Source organism: Nicotiana sylvestris, chromosome 11 (genome assembly GCF_000393655.2).
Source record: "Nicotiana sylvestris chromosome 11, ASM39365v2, whole genome shotgun sequence".
NCBI lineage: Eukaryota > Viridiplantae > Streptophyta > Magnoliopsida > Solanales > Solanaceae > Nicotiana > Nicotiana sylvestris.
The window spans coordinates 120351764-120361400 of NC_091067.1; positions in this window are offsets into that span (position 1 = coordinate 120351764).

A 9637-nucleotide genomic window follows, 5' to 3' on the forward strand; every position below is an offset into this window, starting at 1 on the left:
CGGGAATGCCTAACACCTTCTCCCGGGTTAACAGAATTCCTTATCCGGATTTCTGGTACGCAGACTGTAATATGGAGTCATTCTTTTCCTCGATTCGGGATTAAAATTGGTGACTTGGGACACCCTAAATCTCCCAAGTGGCGACTCTGAAATAATTAAACCAATCCCGTTTCGATTGTCCTTTAATTGGAAAAAACTCCCTTGCACCCCCTCGGGTGCGGAAAAAGGAGGTGTGACAGCTCTGGCGCCTCTGCTGGGGAGGATAAACCCAGAACCACTGGTTCAGGGTTAAGAATTCGAGCTTAGAATAATTGTTGTTATTTGGCTTTATTTATTATCTGATTTTTACATGATATATGCTTAATGTGCTAAATGATGCTTTTACCGCTTTAATATTATCTGAATTGTGTATATAAAACTGCTACGAAACCCTTCTTTCTGAGTCTTCTGAATTTATGGTGTACACGTGCGCGTGACCCACCTTTCTGTTAAAGTCATACCAAATAAGACGGAGTTGGGACAAGTAACTAGGCCGGGCAGACTTTCGTGCTCCCGGTACGTTGCCCCCGCTTCGGCTCAAACTGTCCGTTTGGGTAAGCCAGGTCTAGAACAAATACCCAGGTTATGAACTTAGTATAACAAAGCCACATGCCGGATCCCTAGTAGGAACGTTTATTTGCATCATGTGCATTTGACTTAGGGGACCCAACACAGGGGTTGGGTCCGTCTAGGACAAGCAACCTGAAAATAATAGACCATCTTTTGGCATCCTATGTGCTACATGTTGTACTTATTCAAGGGTGAATGGGTCGTTTGGCGGACCAATAATAGTTGCGGACAAATAACACACCTTGTTAGGTTGATCACATTTAAATAAGAAGGCCGCACGTTTTTCCAGCATGATGTTATTTTAATCAAAGCATGGGGAACATTTGTGGAATCCAAGAATTCTTGGAATTCCCTATGTCCCCCACGCTTGCTTTTGGGAAAGCACATGGGGAACATTTGTGGAATCCAAGAAGCCTTGGAAATCCACTATGTCTCCCACGCTTCATTTTTGGGAAAAGCACATGGGGAACATTTGCGGAACCCAAGAAATCTTGAAATTCCCTATGTCCCCCATGCCACATTTTTGAAAATATAATAAATATAAAAAATAAAATATATATGTATATATATATATATATATATATATATAAACGTTGAAAAATTCAAAAAAAAAAGATTTTGTATGTTTTCATCATCATCCACAAGTTAGAAATAGTGGAAAAGAGGGGAAAATAACAGTTTATAAATGTGAAAAAAAAAATGTCCAAGTAGTGTCGAAACTCTGCCGAATTTTTGAGAAAATAAGAAAATATATGTCTTATTAGTTAGTTTTATTAACAACAAAGGAAAAGTAGAAAAAATCATCATTGTTTTGTTTTGTTTTTCAAAAATAGTTTGTCTTGCCATAAAAAAAAAGTAAAAAAGGGTCTTGTTTTTAAAAATATGTTTATGAAAATGCTGAAATTATAATAATCCAAAAATACTTTCCATTATTGATTTCTTTAGAAATTCTTTCTAATTGTTTTTAAAAAAAAACATGTATATATAATAAAAAAATCCGAAAATATTTTGATTCTTTTTCAAAATTGAAAAGAAAATTCAAAATCCAAAAAAAAATATATTTTGAGAAGCATTCCTTTTATTAAAAGCAAAATTCCGAAAAATATTTTCTTCTTCTTCTTTAGAATAAAGAAAAAAAAAAGAGCAAATGAAAATTCAAAAATATATCTTAGAAGCGTTTCTTCTAAAAAGAAAATCAATCAAAAATCAAAAAATATACTTCTTTTCTTCTTTTAAAGTAGTTCTTTCAAGAATTCAGAAAAAATTAGTTCATCTACTTATTCTTGACTGACCGAACTACGCGGGTTTGATTCTCACCGGATGTGAGATACGTAGGCAACCCTCATCGGGTCCAACCCCACCTTCTCAAAAAGAAGGAATGTTTTATGTTTTTCGTTAATTCGTTTGTTTGTTATAAATGAAAAATAATAGAATAATAGTCTATTTGATTGTTGTGAAAATAATAATAAAAAAAATATATATAGAAAATGGAAAAGGGTCTTCTCAATAATAGTTTATTTGCCCGAACTACGCGGGTTTGATTCTCACCGGATGTGAGATACGTAGGCAACCCTCATCGGGTCCAACCCCACCTTTTGCTAAAATAGCCAAAAATCAAAAAATTTAATCTTGTCATAAATAAGTCGGGTGATGTCCAACCCACCTTTTGCTAAAATAGCCAAAAAACAAATAAATAAAAAATATATGTCAAATTTTAATTTTGTCATAAAGAAGTCGGGTGACGCTGTTTTATCAAGACATAGCCGAATGTTCCCGAAAGGGACGCCGGAAGGCTGACTTTGCATAAACAGCCACTTTTGGGTCATTTTTTAAGACTTGGTTCAATTGACCCACACAACCTTAAAAATCTTCGTCCCCGAGACGTCAAAAGGCCGTGTTTGCAATATTGACTTTTCTAAATTCAAAAAACGATAAAAAGAGTCACAAATAAGTCAGGTGATTCTGCTTTGTCATAAATAGCCGAATGTTCCCGAAAGGGACGCCGAAAGGCTGACTTTGCATAATTAGCCACCTTAGGGTCATGTTTAGGATTGTTGGTTTTGTTGACCCACACAGCCTTATAAATCTTCGTCCCCGAGGCGCTAAAGGGCCGTGTTTGCAACACCAGGTTTTTATTGCAATTTGAAAAAAAACAAAGAGTCAGCGGTTAGGTGAATACCGTTTGAATTTTTAGTCAAAAATAAGTCGAGCCAGCTTCGGCCGCGTCTTAAACCGTTCTTGCCGAAATAGCCTTAGAGTATCTTTCAGTTGTCGAAAGGTTATTTTCGTAAAAGAATGGACAAGTTTGTAAAGTGTCGAAATAATCCTCCCCGGCCTCAAAATTCATGTGAAATTTGGAAGGGGCCACATTTGCAAAAAATAACCATTTGGTTGCATTTGTCGAACAGAGAAAGGGAGCTGGAATTTTGTTTTTGAGTCTACCAATCTTTTGATTAGAACATGCGGGTTGTTTGATTTTCAAGTTTGCGGGTCATCTTTAAATCCTTGAAACCCAGTTTGTTTCAATATGAAAATTGGAAAAAAAATGTTCATTATTGTTTATCTTTTATTGGTCCGAACTACGCAAGGTCTGATTCATGTGGGGACATGATACGTAGGCAATCTCCATAAGATTCGACCACCACTAAAATGAAAAAAATAATAAAATAAAAAAAAAGAAAATAAAATAAATATATAATAATAAATAATTAAAAGAGAGTGTGGAAGATTTTCCGGGGGCACAATTGCCTAACTGCTTGGGTACATTTTTGATATATGATTGTCTGTCCAATGCCCTAACACTAACGTGATGACTTCCCTTTGATGTGTCCATATATAGAGAGTGGTTGGTTGTGGTAACTCCTCCCTGCAAAGCAAAGTCAAAAGACAATGGATCAGAACCGCAGAACCGAGTGGGTCGGTACTGATGACCGACAACAATTGGTCAAACGGAATAACGGGTTGGTGGAAGAAGTAAAAATGCTGAGACAACATGTGGCAGACATGTATCAGGCGTGGATAACTGGAAAAGCACCGCCCCCTCCACCGCCAAGCTTCTTGAACTCTGTCGCTTCCCAAGCACCCAACACCATAGCGGAAGATCCCCCATACTCACCATCCCGACCCGCTTATGACAGTTTTCCCAGCTACCCGAGTAGCTCCATCACTCCTCAATGCTTCTCCACTCCCCAACACCACTTCTTTCCCCGCCATACTTCACTTTCCAGGCACCCGGCTCCACAAAATGCCTACCCACCTACACAAGCCTACCAAAAGCCACCTGGATCAGGTTTCCGGCCCTGTCAACATGCAAGAATGAAGAGGTTGCTGAAACGAGGAAAGGCTCTCACCCCCATCGGGGTATCTTATGCCAGTCTGTTTGAAAGGCTAAGGCATGCTGGTTCGATTGAGCCACTCCCCGCATGTACTATAAATCCGCTTGCAAGGAGCTTTGATCCGGCAGCACGATGCGCCTACCACTCCAATGTCATAGGGCACAACATTGAGAGCTGTCATAGCTGGAGAAGGGAAGTAGAGAAAATGATCCGAGAAGGGCGGGTTGCGATTAATAACAGTGACATGGAGCACTCGAACCTCCTCGAGAATTTGCCGACGGAGGTTGATGAGGTTGAAGCTGGTAATGGTCTCGGCAGTATTGATGCAAAGCTCAGTGGCTAAAATGCCAATTTTGATAAAGTGGGAGGACGTTTTGTTCCTGGGTCAGCAAGAGAGAAGCTTGTGGTGGCTCATTTTGTTGTCATTTCTGTTGTTCGGATTATTAGGGTTATGAGTCGGATGTTGTCTTGTCCAGTTTGTTTTTAGGATTTTGTTCTGGATTGTTTTGTTTGTTTTGTTATTTAAACCATTTCACCGGTAGTCTAATACAAAGTCCGGTCTTTTATTATTTCCAGTCATCTTTTTGTTTAGTCCTTTTACCATTTTTTGTTCGATGCCGATTCTAGTGACATGACATGCGCACACACTTTGGGCCTAGTCTTTAAAGTTAATCCTAAAACCCTGGAAGGGCGATCAGACCATTTGAAGAAAATAAGGACGGTTTGAGATTATTCAGAGCTCGAGTCATGTGGAACTGGGGCAAGTTAAGCACAAAGAAAACCGTTAAAAGCAAGATTCGCCAAATAGGCATGAGGGTCAGTCATGATAATGAGAGTATCGCCCAACGGTGCTTTAGAAAGGACCAATGAAAAATAAAATGTTTAACATAATTGTCAAGTCCAGCACCATCAGAAGAGACTACAAATTTAAAGTGTGTTGTTTGCACTTGGCATGTTTGGAAGACTGAAATGACGAAGGCATTTTGTTCTGCTACCCAAACACTTTATCCTTCGTTACCCCTTTTGAGCCTTATTTATTTTTCTTTCATACCCCTCGTTCGGAATCAGTAGCAACGAAGAAAAAGAAAAAAAAAGAGAGAGAAGGAAAGAAAACAACAAAACGAAAAAGAGAAAAAAGAAAAGAAAAGAAAATTGATAACAAAGAAAAAAAAATCAAATGAAAAAAGAGGAATTGGGAACTACGTTTGACCTGATTCCTCAAAGAGGATACGTAGGCGCTTCACGGCTCGGTCATAGTTTTGAAAAAATGAAAAAAAAAATCAATTAAGATATCCCCAAGCAAGAAACTGGGGCAAGGGTTGTGTTTGTTGTAAATAAATCTAATTCCGAAGGTTGTAACTAATAACCCAAAATTAATGCATTTTTGAGCCTTTTATACCTTTTCTTTCTAGCCTATCCAAAACCCACATTACGGTCCAAAGAAAGACCTTCTGATCAGTCTCCAAAAGATGCCAAGTCAGACAAATGAAGAGTCTTACCGGCGAACATAACATTCTGTTCCACAGCAGAAAGGACTCTAATCTCCAGCAGAAAGAGTCATACCGGCGACACTCCAAATCCCCAGCTGGAAAGTGATACAAATGAGAGAGTCTTGTCGGTGAAAACCTTCACAGGCACCATAAGGCGATGAAAGCTGAGAGAAAAGCCAAAAATGAGAGAGACTTGATAGTGAAAACCCTTCGGGCACTGCAAGTCGAATAAGATTAAGAATCAGATGGGGAATCACCAATTGAGGATCTTGAAAGATGATTGACGGTAAAGGATAGGCCCCATATGCATGTCATGGCCATTAGAGTCGGTATCTGCGTTTGATAGGTTTTTATTTTTAGTTTCTTTTGTAAAAGAGTCATCGTTTCCTTTGTCTTTTATTTTGTTTCCGTTATCTTTCTCCTTTCATAAAAAATTTGCCCCAATAGAGTCTGTCCGGTCAGAACAAGTATGAAATGACTTCAAAATATGCCATCAGCTTTCCAAGATGAGATCTGACTAGTATATCCAAATGGTATAGTCAGCGAGGAACAAGCGCGAGGCCAGTGTCAAAAAAGATATCCCCAGCAAAGGGAATTGACAAAAGGATTGACGGGCGTCAAGAGAGATATACTTGTCAAACCCAAGGTTATAAACCTCAAAGCCAAGGCCCATGAACAAAGCGAGGAAAGCAGTGAGCATGATTTGGCGAAATCCATACTAGACTAAAAGGTCGGGGAAATGCCAGTTTCCAAGCTATGCCACAAAAGAAGAGGGATATCCCCCAGCAGGAAGGGATTATCCCCAGCACATAAGATCATCCCCAACAAGTTGTTGAACGCAGAGCAAGGATGGAGAAAGGGAAAAGCCATCCCGTTGGGAGTATCACAACCAACCACCATGTTTTAAACTAACAATTTTGTTTGATTTGAAACAGGTAAAGGAAATGGCATTGATGCCAGAACTGCATGCCACAAGGGATATTATCAAACTGGGGCAGAAAATTTTCCTTCCATTTAGAAAATTTTCTGGAAGTCAGGTACCCCCAGCTGATAACATTTTACCCCCCAACAGGTAAGTAAATAATTCCCCAACAGTGTTATCCCTAGCAGTTGCGGGTAGCCCAACACAAGGTTGAAAAGTCGGTATCTTCAGCGGTTAGACTTCGAAGGAAGAAGCTATGCAAAAACAAAACAAAAAAGAAAAAAGAATAAAAAAAAAAGAATAAAAAGATAATAATGAAAAAAAGAGGGAAAATTCATCCCAATCCCCAGCAAGTATTCGAGGTAAGACATTTCAAGTCTTAAGGATATGTTCGGGTTCATCCGCCCTCAAATAGGATATGTTGGGTTAATCCGCCCTCAAATAGGATCTGTCGGGTTCATCCGCCCTCAAATAGGATCTGTCGGGTTCATCCGCCCTCAAATAGGATCTGTTGGGTTCATCCGCCCTCAAATAGGATATGTCGGGTTCATCCGCCCTCAAATAGGATCTGTTGGGTCCATCCGCCCTCAAATAGGATATGTTGGGTTCATCCGCCCTCAAATAGGATCTGTCGGGTTCATCCGCCCTCAAATAGGATATGTTGGGTTCATCCGCCCTCAAATAGGATATGTCGGGTTCCATCCGCCCTCAAATAGGATATGTTTGGGTTCATCCGCCCTCAAATAGGATCTGTCGGGTTCGTCCGCCCTCAAATAGGATATGTCGGGTTCATCCGCCCTCAAATAGGATATGTTGGGTTCATCCGCCCTCAAATGGGATATGTTGGGTTCATCCGCCCTCAAATAGGATATGTTGGGTTCATCCGCCCTCAAATAGGAACTGTCGGGTTCATCCGCCCTCAAACAGGATATGTTGGGCAATCCGCCCTCAAACAGGATATGTTGGGTTCATCCGCCCTCAAATAGGATATGTTGGGTTAATCCGCCCTCAAATAGGATATGTTGGGTTCATCCTCCCTCAAATAGGATATGTCGGGTCCATCCGCCCTCAAATAGGATATGTTTGGGTTCATCCGCCCTCAAATAGGATATGTTGGGTTAATCCGCCCTCAAATAGGATATGTTGGGTTCATCCGCCCTCAAATAGGATATGTCGGGTCCATCCGCCCTCAAATAGGATATGTTTGGGTTCATCCGCCCTCAAATAGGATCTGTCGGGTTCGTCCGCCCTCAAATAGGATATGTCGGGTTCATCCGCCCTCAAATAGGATCTGTTGGGTTCATCCGCCCTCAAATAGGATATGTTGGGTTCATCCGCCCTCAAATAGGATATGTCGGGTTCATCCGCCCTCAAATAGGATATGTCGGGTTCATCCGCCCTCAAATAGGATATGTTGGGTTCATCCGCCCTCAAATAGGATATGTTGGTTTCAGTCTTTTATTTCAAGTGTTGAAATTGGGAGCCCGCCCAGATAATAGAGGCATACATTCAGTCTTTTTATTTTTAGTGTTGAAGTTGGGAGCCCGCCCAGATAATAGAGGCATACATTCAGTCTTTTTATTTTAAGTATTGAAGTTGGGAGCCCGCCCAGATAACAGAGGCATACATTCCACGTCTTTACCCATAGGAGATGCATTTCCTCCTAAGTTTAGTTTTACCCATAGGAGACGCATTTCCTCCTAGGTTTGTTTCAGTTTCACCCATAGGAGATGCATTTCCTCTTAAGTTCAGTTTTACCATAGGAGACGCACTTCCTAAAATTCAATTCTACCAATAGGAGACGCACTTCCTAAAGTTTATTGTACCCATAGGAAACGCACTTCCTAAGTTTATTGTACCCATAGGAAACGCACTTCCTAAGTTTATTGTACCCACAGGAGACGCACTTCCTCAAAGTTAAGTTTTACCCATAGGAGATGCATTTCCTCCTAAGTTGTTTTTGAAGAAAAAAAACAAAAACAAAAAGAAAAACCTAGTATGATGAATCTTCTCCTAGGATCAAAATCTTAGTCTGATGAATCTTTCTCCTAAGATAACCAAAAAACAAAAATGACCTAGTCTGATGAACCTTCTCCTAGGATCAAAATCTTAGTCCGACGAATTTTTCTCCTAAGATAGAGACCTAGTCTGACGAACCTTCTCCTAGGATCAAAATCTTAGTCTGATGAATCTTTCTCCTAAGATGCCAAAAAATGACCTAGTCTGATGAACCTTCTCCTAGGATCAAAATCTTAGTCTGATGAATCTTTCTCCTAAGATGCCAAAAAAAATGACCTAGTCTGATGAACCTTCTCCTAGGATCAAAATCTTAGTCTGATGAATCTTTCTCCTAAGATGCCAAAAATGACCTAGTCTGACGAACCTTCTCCTAGGATCAAAATCTTAGTCTGATGAATCTTTCTCCTAAGATGCCAAAAAATGACCTAGTCTAACGAACCTTCTCCTAGGATCAGAATCTTAGTCTGATGAATTTTTCTCCTAAGATAGAGACCTAGTCTGACGAACCTTCTCCTAGGATCAAAATCTTAGTCTGACGAATCTTTCTCCTAAGATGCTAAAAAAAAATTGCTAAAAAAAAAAACATTTTGAAAAAGAGTCATTTTCCTAAAACCAGGCACCCACCTGTATAACGAGAGGAATACACTTCAGTTTTACTTTCAAGTGTTAAAATTGGGAGCCCGCCCATAATAACAGAGGAATACATTTCAGTCCTTACATTTCAAGTATTGAAGTTAGGCGCCCACCTGTATAACAAGGGAATACATCCTAATCTAGTGTTTAGTTCACTCTCAGCACTGCATCAGTAGTATCAGTGGGCTACAATTTTGCTAACGACTCACAAACCTCCCCAGTGCAAACTGGTTTAGGAAATTTTGTTTGTTGTGTTTGTTTTGATTGGCAGGGATCCGCCTGTAGAACGGAGTTTGTGGTATGTCAAAGGTTGAAGAAGTCAGGAGTCCGCCTGTCAAAGATCAAGCAGTGACCCACTGGAAAGCAGAAGGATTACAACAGAAATCCCCAGCATTCAACCAAGTTATAAATAGCAGAAGCTCGCCTCAAGAATGCGAGTCAACATCTGAGATGGTCGACAAAAGCTGGACACAACATAAAAGAAAAAAGAAAAGAAGAAGAACAAGAAAGGAGGAAAACAAAAAAAAAAGGAGAAAAATACGGAAGTGGAGAACAGATGTGATCTGTTCAAGAACTAGCGCCTACAACTAGCAAGTATCAAGATTCAAATCCAAAGTCTGTATGAAGCA